The following is a 15,867-nucleotide window of genomic DNA, read 5'->3' as shown; positions in this document are numbered from 1 at the left end:
CATCATATAGAGAGACCTTTCTTGGACTTTAGCTGAAGGTAGTGGAGGGACTCTAATCCGTAGTGTTGGTGTGCCCAGATTGGCCCTGATGGGGGAGCACACCAAACACAGTAATGTTTGACGTAGTTGGGCTGGACTCATTCTATGAATGGTCTGATCAGTTGGGTGGGACACTAGGTAACAAGTTCAGTCCCTCAAGGAGTGTGTTCCCTTAGGCAATTGGGATCACAGTCACAAAAGCTTGGTTTCCATGATCCATCACCAAGGAGAAAGTCTGATACCACCATACCCAACCTAGGTATACAAGAAACCCAACCATAGTTATGGACTAAGAGTAGATGTCACTAGTATAATATCTTAATTATCTTATGTTGTGTAGCAAATTATACCAAAATGTAGTGGCTTATCACAATTTGTGTGGGCCAGGAATATCGATGCACATCAGCTGGGTGCCCTTGGCTCAGAGTCTCTTATGAGGTTTCCATCCAGCTGTTGGCCAAGGCTTGGGTGGAGCTGGAGAATTCACTTCCGAGCTCACTCCTGTGGCTGTTGGCAGACCCCAGGAGATTGGCATCCAAGCTCACTCACCCAGGTGCTGACAGTGGGCATGCTCACGAAGGCGTTGCTCTGCTCCTTGCTGTGTGGGCTCCTCCATAAGCTGCCTGAATGTTCTTATGACATGGCAACTAATGATCCAAGTGACAAAGAGCAAGAGCATTTGAGTACATGCAACTGTCCAGAAGTAAGCCACAGTACTTTTATAATATCATGTTGGAAGTGAATACCACTATGTCTGGTATTATCTATTCCTTAGTAATGTGTCAATAAGTCCAGCTCATGCTCAAGGGGAGAGATTTGCATCAGGGCATGGATCATTAGGAGCTACCTTAGAGGCTATCTACCCCATGCAGTAATAGTGGTTTACATTTGTTAAGTGCGAACTCTATGCCAGGTATTATTGCAAGTGCTGGGGAGAGAGAAACAGTAAGTCAGGGTAATGCACACTGGAACATTAGCTAGTTTATCTGCAACTCCTAAGTCTTCTTAGTGAACAAACATCATCACATATTAACACAAGAATGTAGACTATTAAAATAACATTGCTTACTAGAATTATTGCCTCTTTCTCATGTGTTTTCAAATTATTGTCTCCACTGGCTCTACCTCTGGCCTCAAGCCATACAGAATCTTTCTAGGTCCTTGAAACATGTGTTCTTGATGAGCTTCATGTCTTTGCACATAGTGTTCCTACTTTCTTGAATGCCTTCCAGTCCTTGTCCACTTCAACTCATGCTTCACAATCAGGATTCACCTTCTTTGGTGGAGTTTTGGCAGACTCCCTCCGTGCCTCCAGAGGGTCTCAGACACAACCCACACTCTACAAAAGCATCTATCACACTGGGTGGTAACTATTTACTTGCTGTTTGTTCCCACTAAACTCTGAGCAGCCTGCAGTGGGGATTCTGCTCAGTATCTCTCAGTACCTAGCAGAAGGCCTGGCATATAGTAGGGATCAGAAACTGTGTTGAGTGACAGTTACAGACTTTATTTCTCAATGCTCCATGGAAAAGAACTGAACAAGCCAGAAAAGTAGAAGTCACAGCCTCAGTAGACTCAAGAGACGGGGATTCTCACTATTGCAGCTATGACGTTTTGATAAAGAGGTTGATTAACGGAGAGTATTGCTGCACTGCTGCTAGTTCTTCACCTATTTTCACTTGGCACTGGGGGAAAAACAAGTTTCCTATGCATGCATGTAAACCAGCAGAAATAAGATATGACTCTCCAGTATACATAGAGTGTATCTGGAATGCATAAGCATTTCCAAACCACATCTGACTGACAGGAACCATGCAAATTGGCTTTTCCTTTTCCGCCAGCAAATCAGTGCAATATAGTAAATTTTGATACACAGGGAACTGAATAGATCCCATATATTTGCTTTTGGAACAGATTTAAAATCGGTATCCCTCCATACTCTGAAAGATTAGAAGAAGTCTTTCTGCATCTTTGTATCAATCACAATTGTAGATGTAGATAGACCATAATATGAAACCCTCAAATTCTGGGCACAGTGAGAGGGATTCCTGGCTTCCTCCTTCTTACCCCTTATGACCTGAATTCCATTAATACTAAAATGGGCAAGGGAGAGTAGATAGAGGCCTGGCAGTAGAAGATGTGTTAGCCATTTTGCCTTTAACAAGTAATGACCAATGGCCTGTCTGTCCTACCACATGCATCTTGATACCAGCCTGACTGGCCCACAGAGCCTCAGTGGAGGCCAGTAAACCCATGTCTGGCTCTCAAGTAACATTCACGATCCTTGGCTTGGACCCATTGGCTTTGAACTCTCTCTTCATCTTGTTTCCCATTCTGCTTTGACAGCTACACAGTTTATGACCCTTTGGGCTTAGCGTACTGATAATGAACCCTTTTAATGAAAACCAAGTTTAGCGCTCCAGGTTTTGGCCATAAGTGCTCAATAAGATCTCAAGTCATTCTTACTTTCTAGCTGTTGCCAGCTCTAGCCACTTTAGGGAAAGGCCCTACATAATATGCCATAACTTCCCATGAGTTAGAGCAGCAGCTCTCAACCTGTGGGTCGCGATGGCTTTGGCGGTCGAATGACCCTTTTACAGGGGTTGCCTAAGACCATCCTGCATATCAGATATTTACATTACGATTCATAACAGTGGCAAAATTACAGTTTTGAAGTGGCAACGAAAATAATTTTATGGTTGGGGGGTCACAACATGAGGAACTGTATTTAAAGGGCCAGAAGGTTGAGAACCACTGAGTTAGAGTATCAGGTAGATCCCCAACCAATCCAGGACTGTGTTGATGACTTTGGAAAGTGGGAATCATCTTTTTGATCAATTCAGTGGGAGAGTATGTTCGAAATATAACCCACACACTAATAGGTTAATTTGCCTTTGAGTGCATTTGTGTGTAGCTAATCAGAACTCTGATTATCTACTTTGGAAATTCACAAGGTCAAGTCCAGAAGAATTCACTAAAAGTAGAGAATCACTGATGGGCATGTGGTATCTGCTATGACAGAATTGTTCTTCCAGTCACATGAACGCAGTGGAAACATTGATTGTAACTTCTCTGACCCTAACTAATGCTGTATCCACCAGATCCTGTGTTGACTCTTCTGAAGAGTATTATCTCCTTTCCCAGGGTGTGGTCTCATGACAGTGGTTGAAACTTCTGACTATGCTTCTCTTTTCAGTATTTGCACTTTCCCTCCTATTGATTTTTCTTTCTACCTGCTCTAGAAAAGATTGGAAATGTACTGTAACCTTCCAAACAAGTGTGCTTCTTTCACTTTTTCCTTGTATTTTAAGCAATACTGGTTTTTTATACTTTGATGTGGAATAATTAGGTGTATAACTGCCCATGACTATTTCGTCTTTATTAGGATGAAACCTCTTGACAATCATTTTGCCCCTTGAAATGCTTTTGTCTTTGTATTCTACTTCATCTGGGATTAAAAGTCCCATCCCTGATTTCCATTTGTTTGATAAATATTTGCCTTTCTTTTATTTTTAACCTTTCCTTTTCTTGACTGCCAGTGAGCCCAGGGCACATTGCTTCATGGAATTGTTTACAATGACAGTAGGATTTCTCTGTATAAAGCTGCTCCAAGATCGTATTCTGAAAATTTATCTCATGACCTCAAGCCTCTGGTATTCTTTAGGACTCTAGCATTTTTCTCTTTGGGGCATTTATGTCTCAGGGTCCAATGGCATTTGCCAATTCTCCCTGCTCCCTTCTCCCATTCCACCTGACCAAAATTGCTATATTCCCTGACCTGAAGTTTTGAAATAGTAAAGAGAGGGCAGTACTGACAAGGACTGATGGATGCAGAGCATATCTGTGACCCTTGAAGGTCAGTGTCCAGTTTTCTGGTCTTTACCTGGGCCAAGGAATGAAGAAAGAACTTCCCATTTCCCTCTCTTCTTTGGGTGTGGCCCCATTCCTTATTTGCTTTTTCTTCAGGGAAAAAAAATCCATGTTTGGGCTTCCAGTGATGTTTCTCAATTCAGCGTCCATACATTTTAAAATCAGGAGGAAATCCTCACAGATTCCAGCTGTCAGTCTTAGTTTTTGCTATTGATAAGAGTTTTCTTATTATTTTTTTTTGTAGTGTTGGTATGTAAGCGGCAACCAGGGAGCAATTATTTCATAGTATTAATGTGAGATTAACTGAGAATGAGATGTGGAATTTGTAGTGCATTCTAATACCCCATCATTGCACACAGTCCCCATCATTACCTTTTACCATCCTCCCTTTACAAGATGTGCCAGGGATCCTTGAATGTGTTGCTTCTCAGCTCTCAAGCTGTGTCTGGGTGCCATCCTCTGTAACACCAGAACAGGAGTAACCCTTTGCCAGCTGGCATGATGTTAAGTTTTGTCAGTAGAGGGTTCCGGAGAGACGGCAGGAGGACAGAGCATCTCTTCGTGGTTTTGGTGTGCTGTCTTCCCCTTCGCTGCTGTGATGTGTTTGGCAGTGTTGTGCGCAGTACTTACAGTCAAGGCCAGCAGCTGCTTGGTGTTCCCAGTTGGATCTTTGTCATAATCAGCCAAAGGTAAAAGCTCATTATTTATGATCCCACTGCACTTGAGGGATTGGTAGCATCCCATTTCCCACTGGCAAGGAGCTGAGCATTGTCAGAAACAATTGGTCCCCAGATCCTGTCTTTGTGAATCTGTCTCCCATTATCACTTCTGGTTCCATTCTGAGTTAGTCTGGGTCCAGTCCAGGGCACAGTAGCTACAATAGGGGAAGTTTAATATAAATAACCATTAACTAGTAACAGAGAATGAACTACTAAGGGGTATGGAAAACTCTACTTCATAGAAGAGTGGCAGATAAAGCAACTCTTACTTTTAGGGACAAGGGAAGAGTATCAAAGGAAGGAACAAATGTGAAAGAGGCTGTGGGAGGATCCCTGGAGAGAGTGGGCGGTGGCACCTTGGGTGGCAGGGAAGTTCTCTGAAGTTTCACAGGCTGGGGCTGGTAAGAATGACACCCCCCCCCAGTGGGGTGCTGCTGATCAGAGCTCATGAGGAAGCTGCTTGCTGGACAGCTTGCCTTTGGGGCACATGAAACTTTCTGAGGAGCCATTCCCTGGCGCACATTTGAGACCTGCTGGAAAGTCAGCTAGGGTGCTGGTGGGCCTTGATGGGAGTGTAGGATGTCACTGAAACTTGTTAAGAGGCAAGCACCAAGAGTAAAGGACTGAAGCTCTGTTGGACATCAAGTGCGGCAGAAGCAAGGAGAGGAAAACATATAGGAATCAAGAAGTGATGCCCTTTCTTCTGCAGTGTTTTCCAGTTACGATATGCCTCCTGGAAAACATGATGTGATATTAATTGATGAAAAAGCAACATTTGCATGGCCCATCTCTGGGCAACGAAGGGTGGATTTGGAACTGAGAGGCGATAAGTTGGTAACTGGCAGAAAAGGTCAAGAAACCCCTTTCTCTCTACTTTTTATATTTCAGATAAGATTTTTTAAAAAATTCCTAACTTTAATAATAAGACAACTTTTTAATATAATGCCTAAGTAGATTGACCTCACTAGAAATGCACATTTTCTTTTTTTTAAAATTTTTATGTTTTGACCTTACTTGAAGTCCAAGGCAAACATAAAGTATAAATACCTCATTAGCTTATTCAGTAAATACACATTCTGATTGAGATGGAAAACAAGTAATAGATACTCATAAATATAAAACTTAGTGGGTTCTGAGGTTTACCTTAAACTATAGCTTATCAAAGCCAAGTATTCTAACTTAAAATTGAGTGTGATATTAATCTTTTTTAAATGAATATCTACATGGAAAACTGAGTTCTTTCTTCTCTCTCTCATTCTTACTCTCATCCTTTCTCACTCACTTTATATAGTCATGCTTTGATCCTTTTTTATCATTGTGGATAATTGATTCATGCAGTTATTTAGTACTAATACAATAAGTGTGTGTGTGTGTGTGCGTGCGCGCGTGTGTACACATTGTATGTACATAGCTGTATTTCACTTTAAGAAAAAGGCTTCTGAAAAGTTTAAAGTAAATGGATTTGTAAAACTATTCTATATGGTGTGTGTGTGTGTGTGTGTAGAAAGAGATAGACTATGCATCATTTAAAATGTTTACCAAGTGCCTACAGTTGCCAGGAATCATTTTTCAATTGAGGAAACTGAGACTCAAGTGCACAAATTCACCTTATTTGAGATTAGCACAACTAAGACTAGAATTTAAGTAATTTGTTTTTAGTAAAGAAAGTTTTCATTATATGAATGGAAGACTGTTTCAGAAATATACTCATGTCTACTGCTGTCCAAGAAACACCGCCACCCTCCCTCACACTGTATTTGGATTGGGGTAACAAGGGCTTAACTGACCTTGGGATAAATAAAGAGCACCTCTAGTTTAAATGTGTTTATGTAAATGGCATATTTATTTTGAGGAAACCCTGAAACCAAGAAATGTAGATGTGGGCTCCAAGTAATGCAGGTACGCTAGTGATCTTTGATGAAGTAGGTGAAAAGGGTGGAATTGAAAACATACTTGGGACTTTGGGGAAAGTTCAGGAAATGAATTTCTAGATTAGAGCAGTTTTATGGGCAGAATCCAGGGGACTTGGGGTCATTAGAAAAAGAGAATTTTTAACCCAGCTCCATTTGGGTCCTAGCTCAGACAAGAAATAATTTTGCTTCTCATAAGAGAAAATCAGAGAAAAAATATTTCACTCTCTTGGAGATTACTACAAGTGCAGGTAAGCCAGAAAGGGGACCTACAATTTTGAAAGCCTGGTTTATTATGTGTGTATTAGTTGTCTATTGCTACTACATACTCGTCAGCTTAAACCAACACACATTTACACTCGCAGTTCCTGAGGTCAAGATTTTTAGACCAATCTTAACCTGATCCTGTGTAAGGTTACAGCGAGATGTCAGCCAGGACTGGGTTCTCATCTGAAGGCTTGAGTGGGGAAGTCACAGGGTTTTTGGTTCTTGGTTCTGAAAGGCTGAGGGCCTCAGTTTACTGCTGGGGGTGGCACTGAGGCTGTGCTCAGTTCCTTGTCACACAGCCCTCTCCCTTGGCCAGCTCTCACATGGCCACGTGTTTCCTCAAAACCATCAAGAGAGAGGATCTCTCAACAAGGATAACTTTGTCTAGTCAAAATAATCAGAAGTGACATTGTCTTATTTGACATATTCAGGTGCTTAGAAGCCAGTCACAGGTCCTCCCCATACAGTTGAGGAAATGATACGGTGTGGATTCTAGGAGGCAACAGTCATGTTCAGCTCATTATGTTAGCTTGGACTAGAAGAAAGTGTGCATAGACCTTGGAGTTGTAAGCATCTAATTGTGTGTCTCCTAACCTGACAGAGGCACATACTATACTTATGTAATTTTAACTCGTCACACAGCCTGGGCCACAATGGGCATGTGAGGAATTTGAATGCAGGCCAAAAGCATGAGGGAAGAACAGTAATTCCCAGAGTAAGGTCTTCTCATAGATAGACTTTCTTCAGTTCTTGGTTGATCAGATTGTCTAAGCCACCTTCTATCAGAGAATGTCCTCTCAGTTCTCCACTCTCTAGATATACCACCTTTGTTTTGTGAGTGATCCTTACCCATATTTTATTCCCAAGTTAATTTCCCCCTTGTTCCTAAGCCTGAGCCACCTTCAGAGCTCTGTTCTTTGTGGCTCAACTGGAATTACTATAGTATTCATTCATGTAATTTTAATTTAGTAATATCAGTTTGTTTCCTAGAAGATTATAAAATTATATAAAACCTAAAAAAAAATTGTGGTTATTTTTCAAATGACCTGCATCATGATTATTTTCATAATGTTGGATAATTGAGAGTTAGTTGTTTTAGTAATTTTGGTCTAGTGTGTAAATGAGTGTGTGTGTGTTTGTGTGTGTTTCATTTTATGTAAGGCATTCTTTTAGAAAAGGTTAATGTCCTTTTTTTATAACTAAATTTTAAAAATGATTTAACTTTTTAAATGGTAGTCCCATTATAAAGCTATTTTTTTTAAGTAAAAAATAAATGTTTTTGGAAAGAGTAGTATCATCCCCAGATTTTCTCCTCTGTCTTTCCTTTCTTTTTCCTGTATAAATCTTTTCCTATTTACTTAAAACAACCTAAGCATGGACACAAACTCTGCTTCCCCAAGCAGGCCTCTCATCCACCAGGCCATCCATCACCCGCCAGGATAATCAAAATCTCTAGTGGATTCTTCTCCTTCCCCCATAGTTAATGGACAAATCATTCTGGGAAAAGGAAGTTGGGCTAGAAACCTAGGGAACAGTTGACTCTGAGTCAAGAAAAAATAACAAACACACACAGTGTGCTCTTGTATGATTCTATATTCAAGGCAACAACTTTTAAACAGATTTACCTTATACATTAAAAACCCTTACTATTAAGCTATTATTGTGGACATCATAATAACAATAATATTAGTGTTCAGCTTCTGACGCTTGTATATGTAACATAAAAATGCACATAGACATTATTAACATACCTGCTATGCTGTTTTTCTTTGCGGGTGTAAAGGACAGGATCTGTAATTTAAAAACTGAGTATTCAAAGCATAATGTAGATCTGGTTTGGGTTGGATGCTCAGGGATCAGCTGTAAGTTTCCATGCATGTACATTAGTTTAGGCACTGTTGCTTTCTCTGTGCAGCCTTTGTTCTTCAAGTTCTGTTTCCTGAAGCAAAGACTGCAAAAAATAAATACTACTTAGGAAAACAACAACAATTAGTGATCACCAAGAGCTTAATAATTTTTTGTTTGCAATGTATGAACTAGTGTAACATGCAGGTCGTCTGAGGCTGACTTACCCCACCTGCCTTGCCTCTTCAGAGCCCTCTTTCATGGAACCCCTGTGCTGTGCCACAAAAGATGTCTTTAGCCTGAGAAAGCTTTTCTCAAAAAGGTGGATCTGATGACGGAGAAGACAGAGCCTCTGTATCCCTAAGTCAAGTACAGAGGATTTCTGGGTCACCTTCCATTGTACATAGACTCAGAAAGCACAGGAGCTTGCTGCTGGGAAAGGCACTATCAATTTTGGTTGGGGGTGGAAGGGTGTGGTAGAAAGGAAAGCAACTTTCCCATAGAACTTCCTTTCTGTGACTTTAGGAATCCCAGAGAATTTGTGGGAGGAAGTATTCTCTTGTAGACTTTGCCACTTGGGAGATGTTGGGACTCAGGTATGAAAATTTCCCTTCTTGCTTATGCTGTAGCTCAGGGATAAGGCTGGGGCTGGATTGTAAGCCTCTGAGCTCTAGTCCAGAGGCCTGTGGCCAGAACACAGCTCAGTGCCTTGGCATTCCTTCCCTGCTGTAATCAGTGTGTGAGCCTGGTCTTAGTAACAGGATCATTCCATCTCTATTATCCGTCATTTTGCTTCACGCTTCATTATTCCCTGGAACCCTCATTGCTGCTGCTTTACCAGTTCCTATTGTGCTTCAATTATTGGGAGCTCAGAGTTGAAATGCCAGCACTTTCCCTTCCTCCTTTGCCTGGATCAGGCTGCTATACCCTGCCAGGCATCTCCTCCCTGACTTGTCCCATGTAGAACATTCAGATGACCTCCCTCTTGATAGCCCCACAGAGTGAAGGGCTCCTTCCTTCCTTTTGCTAGGAACTACATGTTAAAACATTTGCTCATTCGCTGGTTCCTCACGTTTTATTTTTAGGAGAGGATTTCCTTTGAGTGCTCTGAGATGATGGGAAGTGTTCTCTCTTGCTGCTGGGAAAGCCACTGTAGAAATTAAATATGTATTGCCTTTCTATTCATTTGATTATCTTCTTCCCAAAGTAGTTTAGCAAATTAACGTTGAATCTGTTTTTGTTTCTTAAGCAAGGAAAGAATTATAGCTGCTCAGTTGTTCCGTAGGTTTCTTGCCCAACTTCCTTTTCCCAGAATGACTTGTCCATACAATAGGGGGGAAGGAGGAGAATTCACTGAAGAGGATTCGGAGTGTCCTGGCCCATGATGGATGGCCTGGTGGATGATGGGTCTGGGGAGGCACAGTGAGTGAGCTGTTTGAGTCTTTTCAACTATTTGCTCTCATGGGGTATTAGAGGAACAAAGAAAAGGTCATGGACATGATCTCATTTAGGCGATTATTGGACTATGACTAGACTATTATAGAAATAACCTTTATTAAAATGTTATCTTGTCTGAGATGGCTCCTAGTGGGATACATTCTAAGAACCAGTTGAGTGACAGCTTTTGAACAGAAAGCTAGGAACGGGCACAGACAGTTTAGGGAGACTTGGTGTTGGTGTCTCCATCTAAGGAATTGGCTGGTTTTAATACAATGACTTTGGAACAATGACTTTCCAATGCCTTATCTCAGTTTCATAAATTACGAGTTTTTTTTTTCCTTCAAGTTGGGACAATCTGTGCAGGCTCCTTTAAACTGCAAATAATTTTTTTGATAGAAAAAAAAATTGTTCTAAGTCATTATCAACTATTTATACCTTATCTCAGTTTCATAAATTACGAGTTTTTTTTTTTCTTCAAGTCTGGACAATCTGTGCAGGCCTCTTTAAAACTGCAAATAATTTTTTTGATAGAAATAGAAATGTTCTAAGTCATTATCAACTATTTATACCAGGGGTATTCTCTTGTAGACCTTGAAATTTAAAAGCAAACCAGGGCCCTGCTGAAATGCAACCTTGTGTAGGCATTGGGCAGTTTAGGGGAACAGAAGCAGAGAAAGTGATGCTGGACAGAGATGAATTTAAAATGCCATCTGCTTTGGTCTAGCGACTCTAGCCTGTACTTGTGGCCTCTCCTGGCAGTTGGTGGAGAGAGCAGAGAAGACAAAAACAAATCAACATTTCTAGGGTTCTGTCATTTTGCCATCCTGCCAAGGAGACAGACACTGTTGACAGGTTTGACCATAAGTTCTCTTTGGAACGGTTCAGGCCTTGTCTGGTTCCGTGTAGCCATAACCATGGAGCGGAGGAAGTGTGGTGATGGGGTGGCAGCAAGCCCAGTGCCCAGACCCCTAGCTTTTGGCTACACCATCTAGTTTCACCACATGCTTTTAGGATTGTCCTTTCCCTTCCCTGGGCCTTCATTTCTCCATAAGCAAGTGAGCCATTGATGTTGTAAGGCTTGGAGTGCCAGGAAGAGCAAAAGGACAGAAGGGAGTAATCTTCCAAATCTGATGTCAGTTGAGGACTGACAAATTCTGGGATTACAAGATGATGGGAACACGGGGAGCTTCTGTTGGGGAGTCCAAAAACTTTATGGGGAAAGGAAGCCAAGGCGGAGAGGGAGAGTCCCAAAGGGGTCCTGCATGTGTTTTAGATTCTACTTTTATAGGTAAATTTGGAGCTCCTTCAAGGTGCTGGCTTGCAAATCATCAAGCCCTCAACTTACACATAGTTGATGAGAAGCCAACTACCCCTTCTTTCTGCCCCAGAGGTACTGTTCTAGCAACAGCACAAATAGAAGCTCCTGCCCATTCAACTTTATTCACAGGACTGTGTTGTTCCCTCACTTAACTCCACCTTTCACAATTCCCCAGGCTTGGCCGACAAATATGACTGGGGAAGTGTTTAATTGGTACCCAGGGATGAATAACAGGTAGTGGGGAGTCCTCAGTGCAGTCAAGTGGGGGCTGCAGTGATCACTCCTCATTAGAAAATGCCCTGTGTGGAAAGGGTTGCTGCCCTTGCAAACTGCAGAAAAAAAAGTGTGTATATAAAGTCATTGCTATTGTTTCTTATGGGTGATTCTGTTCCCTGGTGCATGCTAGGAAGCACATTCCCTGGGGGTTAGCCAGCGATTGTTTTGACTTCCTTTGGTATTCCACATATTTTATAATCTACATTAACATCATGGGTTCTGAAACTTGGTGACACAGGGCTTTTGAAAGGGAGTGCTTTTGGCTAGGTAATATAAATCTGTTTCTCTTTAGAAGGACAGGGGGCATCTGGATGGAACTGCTAGTGTTACAACCAAGCATGGTAAAAACTGGGCCCAGAATTAGAAATGAACAAAGCAAATTACTCAGTACTGTGGCTACCAGAGTCCAGCCCTGAACTTAAAAACAGGTCACATTCTAGAAAGAGACGGTCATCTCCCAACAGGGATATTTTGAGGTGCCAACTTTGGGGCAGAGACTTCAATAGAGGCAGGAGAAACCTCCACTTTTCCTGGGATACAGGAATGAAAAGAGAAGCCTGCTTTGTGCAATAAATTCATCATTTCTCAGTCATGAGGGAAGACTGAGAGCTCCAACTGAGAGTCTTCTGTTGCTCTCAGATGAGAATCTTCAAAGAACTTGAATTAATTTACCCTTCCCAGTTGGTACGATCCTTGAGTGAGACTCCTCAAAGTACCAGCATTGTACTACCCAAGGAGGCCGATAGTCCCTGTCCTACACAAAGACAGGGCCAGAGTGAGGAGGCGGCAGAATGGGAAACCAGAGCAGAGGCCATCTCCTTTTGCACTGGTTTGGAGAAACAGCAAAGCTCTCTAAGGATGGATGCTATCATTATTATTTGGTTTTGCTGTTGGGGGTGAGAAGATTAATGAGGACTCGGTCTCTTCCAGTCCACTCCACATTCTGTCCACCATCTGCTGCCAAATCCAGAGCATACATTCCTTCTTAGCCCACACCCTCTTATTTCAATAAGAATCAGTAAAACACTGGGGGAATGGAGGGACATCTGATCCTCTTTTACTATTTAACTTTAAAAGAGCTGTTTCTACCAAAACTACTGGCGCAGCTCTTTGGTCAATGGTGGCACTTCTTGGATAGAGGAATTACAATCTTGTGTTCAACTAAACAACTGAAAAGTAGGGACATTGAGTAGAAACTTACACTGGGCAAGAAAGATCGTGCGAAACTCCCTCTTGGGTTCTCCACCACATCCTGCCCACTCATGGTTTTCTGTACTCCCACCCCAATACCACCATCACCTCATCTGTGAAATTAAATACCATGCTAGAGCTGGAAGGGACCTTCAAGAGAACCTAGTTCAACCCTGTCATTTTACAAATTTGCAGACAGAGGGCCAGAGTAGTTAAGAGATTTACCCAAGGTCATAGAGATAAGCACCAACAAGCCAAGACCTGACCTCAGCTCACATAGGTTTGCTGCTTTCTGCATCATACCATTCTCTTCCTTAAAAAGTGTGGTGCGGATGCCAGCTGGTTTCTCCTAAGCTAGCCTGGAGTCCAGACATCAGATTGTGGTCAGCTTTCTCTGGCTGCCTGAGGGAGGGCGGGATATTGACTAGAAAAATTTCATAAGCTGATGTCATCCTGATTTTGAGCCGAAGTTCAATTAAATGCTTGTTTGTTATTATATTGTAGTCTCAGTGCAGTAAAAAGATCTAGAATAGCTCATCATTTCTTTTGCTCTCAGTTTCTTTATCTTTAAAAAGAAGAATTTGGGTTGAATTGCCTTTAAGGTCCATTTAAGATTAAACATGGTATGGTTCCTTTAAGATCATTGCTGAACATTACTCCCCCCGCCCCCAGCAGTTATATTTAAGAAATGGGCTCTTTAGTTCATAATCTCCCATCAATCCTCACCTGGGAGAAATGTAGCTTGATTATGATTTACTCTGGAATATTGTCATAGCATCCTGAACTTCAAGGGTGGCACAGCTCCTAAGGAAGAACCTTGGGCCAAAGCTGTGAAGATGTGGACAGAACAGCCAGCACTTTGACCATTTATAGGAATTACCCAGCTTCCCAAATGTGGGCCTTGGCTGAAAGCTATGCCAACTTCTCTCTAGTGGTCTCAGGGGATGGAAAACTGAAAAAACTTACCTGGTTTGGCATGTCCTGGGGGACAGCTCAAGACAGGTTTGTTAGTGGGTCTGTCCACTCCTTCTGCAGAGAATATTACCTGCTTTCTGGTGCCTCACCCTGTTCCTCACCCATCCCTGGATGGCAGGGGAGAACTTTAGGAACGTGCTCTTAGTCTATCTTTAAATTAGATGTTGACTTCCTTCAGTATAAATTCTCCAAGTTCGTGAGCCAAAATTTAAGAGACCCACACATATTGAATTTTCTTCAGTAAAAACAAACAAACAAACCCATAAAAACCCATCAGTTCTTAGTGGTAAGGAGGAAATGGTGATTTTGCCTAGTTTTGAAAGCATTGTCGTGCCCTGTGTTCTGTCTGTTCAGCATCAGAGGTAACATTTCAGGGTATTATCTCTCAGGCTTTGCCCAATCCTATCCATTCATTGATGTTAAATCCTATCCAAGATAAAACGTTCTCTGGAATGGCCATGAATGTATAATCAGTAACACATAGTTTAATTATTTTCTCTCTCCTGCTGTATTGAAAGTTTCTTCAGAGCAGAGGAATGTCTTCTGCTTTTGATCTCTCTGGTGGCCTCTGTGTTATATTTTGTGCTCAATACATGAGAGCATAATGATTGAGCAGTGGGGCCTGTTTCTCCTGGAATCAGCCCTGTCATTTTATAGTCTTGGCTTATAGATTTATTGACATCTTTCGGGTTACACATATGCAGGCCTTTCTGGTGCTGCATTTCACTCCTGGTGAGCATCAAAAGTCTAAAAGAAAAACTCATGGATGCCAGGATCCCACCGCAGGCCTATAGAATGAAAACCTGCTGGGGACAAAGTCTGAGCATCTATATATTTTTTAACATTTCCTGAGTGAAATATAAAACTATGGTTGACAAAGCCTGCCTCATGGCATACAAAGGTTACCCCTTCATGGAAGTGTGCCACCAAAGGCTTCCCAAGGACAGGTGTCACTCACAGACCCAACCAACAAAGCAAAACCATCAATCATCATGGCAGGACAGTGCTGGGTTTAGACTTGGATGACCACAAGCAGCTGATGTTCAAGAGCAGGACAGCCTAGGGTTAAATACATTTGAAACAGGGATTCTTCAGTTGAAAGCATTTTTTAAACCCTCACATATAATGACTTCGGGGAGTGAGGACAGAAAAGAGAGTAGAAGCTTATCCAGAGAAGTGGAGAGGCCAAAAGCAAAGCTAGGATCACGGTAGGTGGCCATCTACAGAGGAGTGTGATTTCTAAGGCCCTCCTGACTCACAATTCCATCATGAGAAACTCATTCCTTTGGCTTAAAACGTTGTCTCCTGTTAAAATGGAAATACCTGTGAATCACATCTGACTGGGTTCATCATGTGCTTACCTAAGAACACGTTGTGATGAGGTGTGAGGAAAGATCTGGAAAAAGTGGGTGGAAGGTTGAGGCTCTATTGCCAAAGGAGGAAACACACTGAGCAGGACAGCCTGAAGTCCATGGATGCTGGGCAAATGTGGCCAATTCCATTTGCTCTCATTTAAGAGAAAACTGCTCAAAAGGGAGGTGTACTGTTAAATATTCTATACTTTCCCCCTGGCGGCCCTAATGAGGAGCTCCTTGGCTTACCTGGCCTGTGCTGCTAGCTTTTGAATTGAGAAGAAAGCAACAGGGAAGCAGCCTCACCCCAGGGAGATGGCCTCGTGGTCTAGGCTGGCCCCAGAGTGAGGGCTCTGAGCTCCCGCCCGAGGATTTTCCTCCGACTCGCTGTGTGGCCTCCAGCCAGTCTCCACACAGCTTTAGTTTTCTTGCATGTCAGACCAAGATAAATACCAAACTTCCCCCCTCTCTGGGGCATTGTAGGGTTTCATGGTTGTCCCTGTCATTAATACACGTCCAAACACCCTAAGTAGAATGCTTTTGAGAAGTTTTAAAGACTATTTTTTACTAGTTGCATTATCTTTATGATATTGGAGCTTATGTAGCATTAGGTGGAGAGGAGCATGCGCGGGTGGTAGGAAAACTGAGAACTCATCATCGCTCAG

At 42.1% G+C, this 15,867-nt stretch overlaps 1 protein-coding gene across 1 annotated transcript in view; it reads left to right on the top strand.

Moving 5' to 3' along the window:
• Nucleotides 1–15,867, top strand: part of PAPPA2 (pappalysin 2) — a 226,291-nt gene that overhangs the window by 140,652 nt on the left and 69,772 nt on the right. The window lies entirely within an intron of this gene.

Source organism: Myotis davidii, unplaced genomic scaffold (assembly GCF_000327345.1).
Source record: "Myotis davidii unplaced genomic scaffold, ASM32734v1 scaffold591, whole genome shotgun sequence".
NCBI classification, from domain to species: domain Eukaryota; kingdom Metazoa; phylum Chordata; class Mammalia; order Chiroptera; family Vespertilionidae; genus Myotis; species Myotis davidii.
This window is presented reverse-complemented; position numbering and strand designations above follow the sequence as displayed.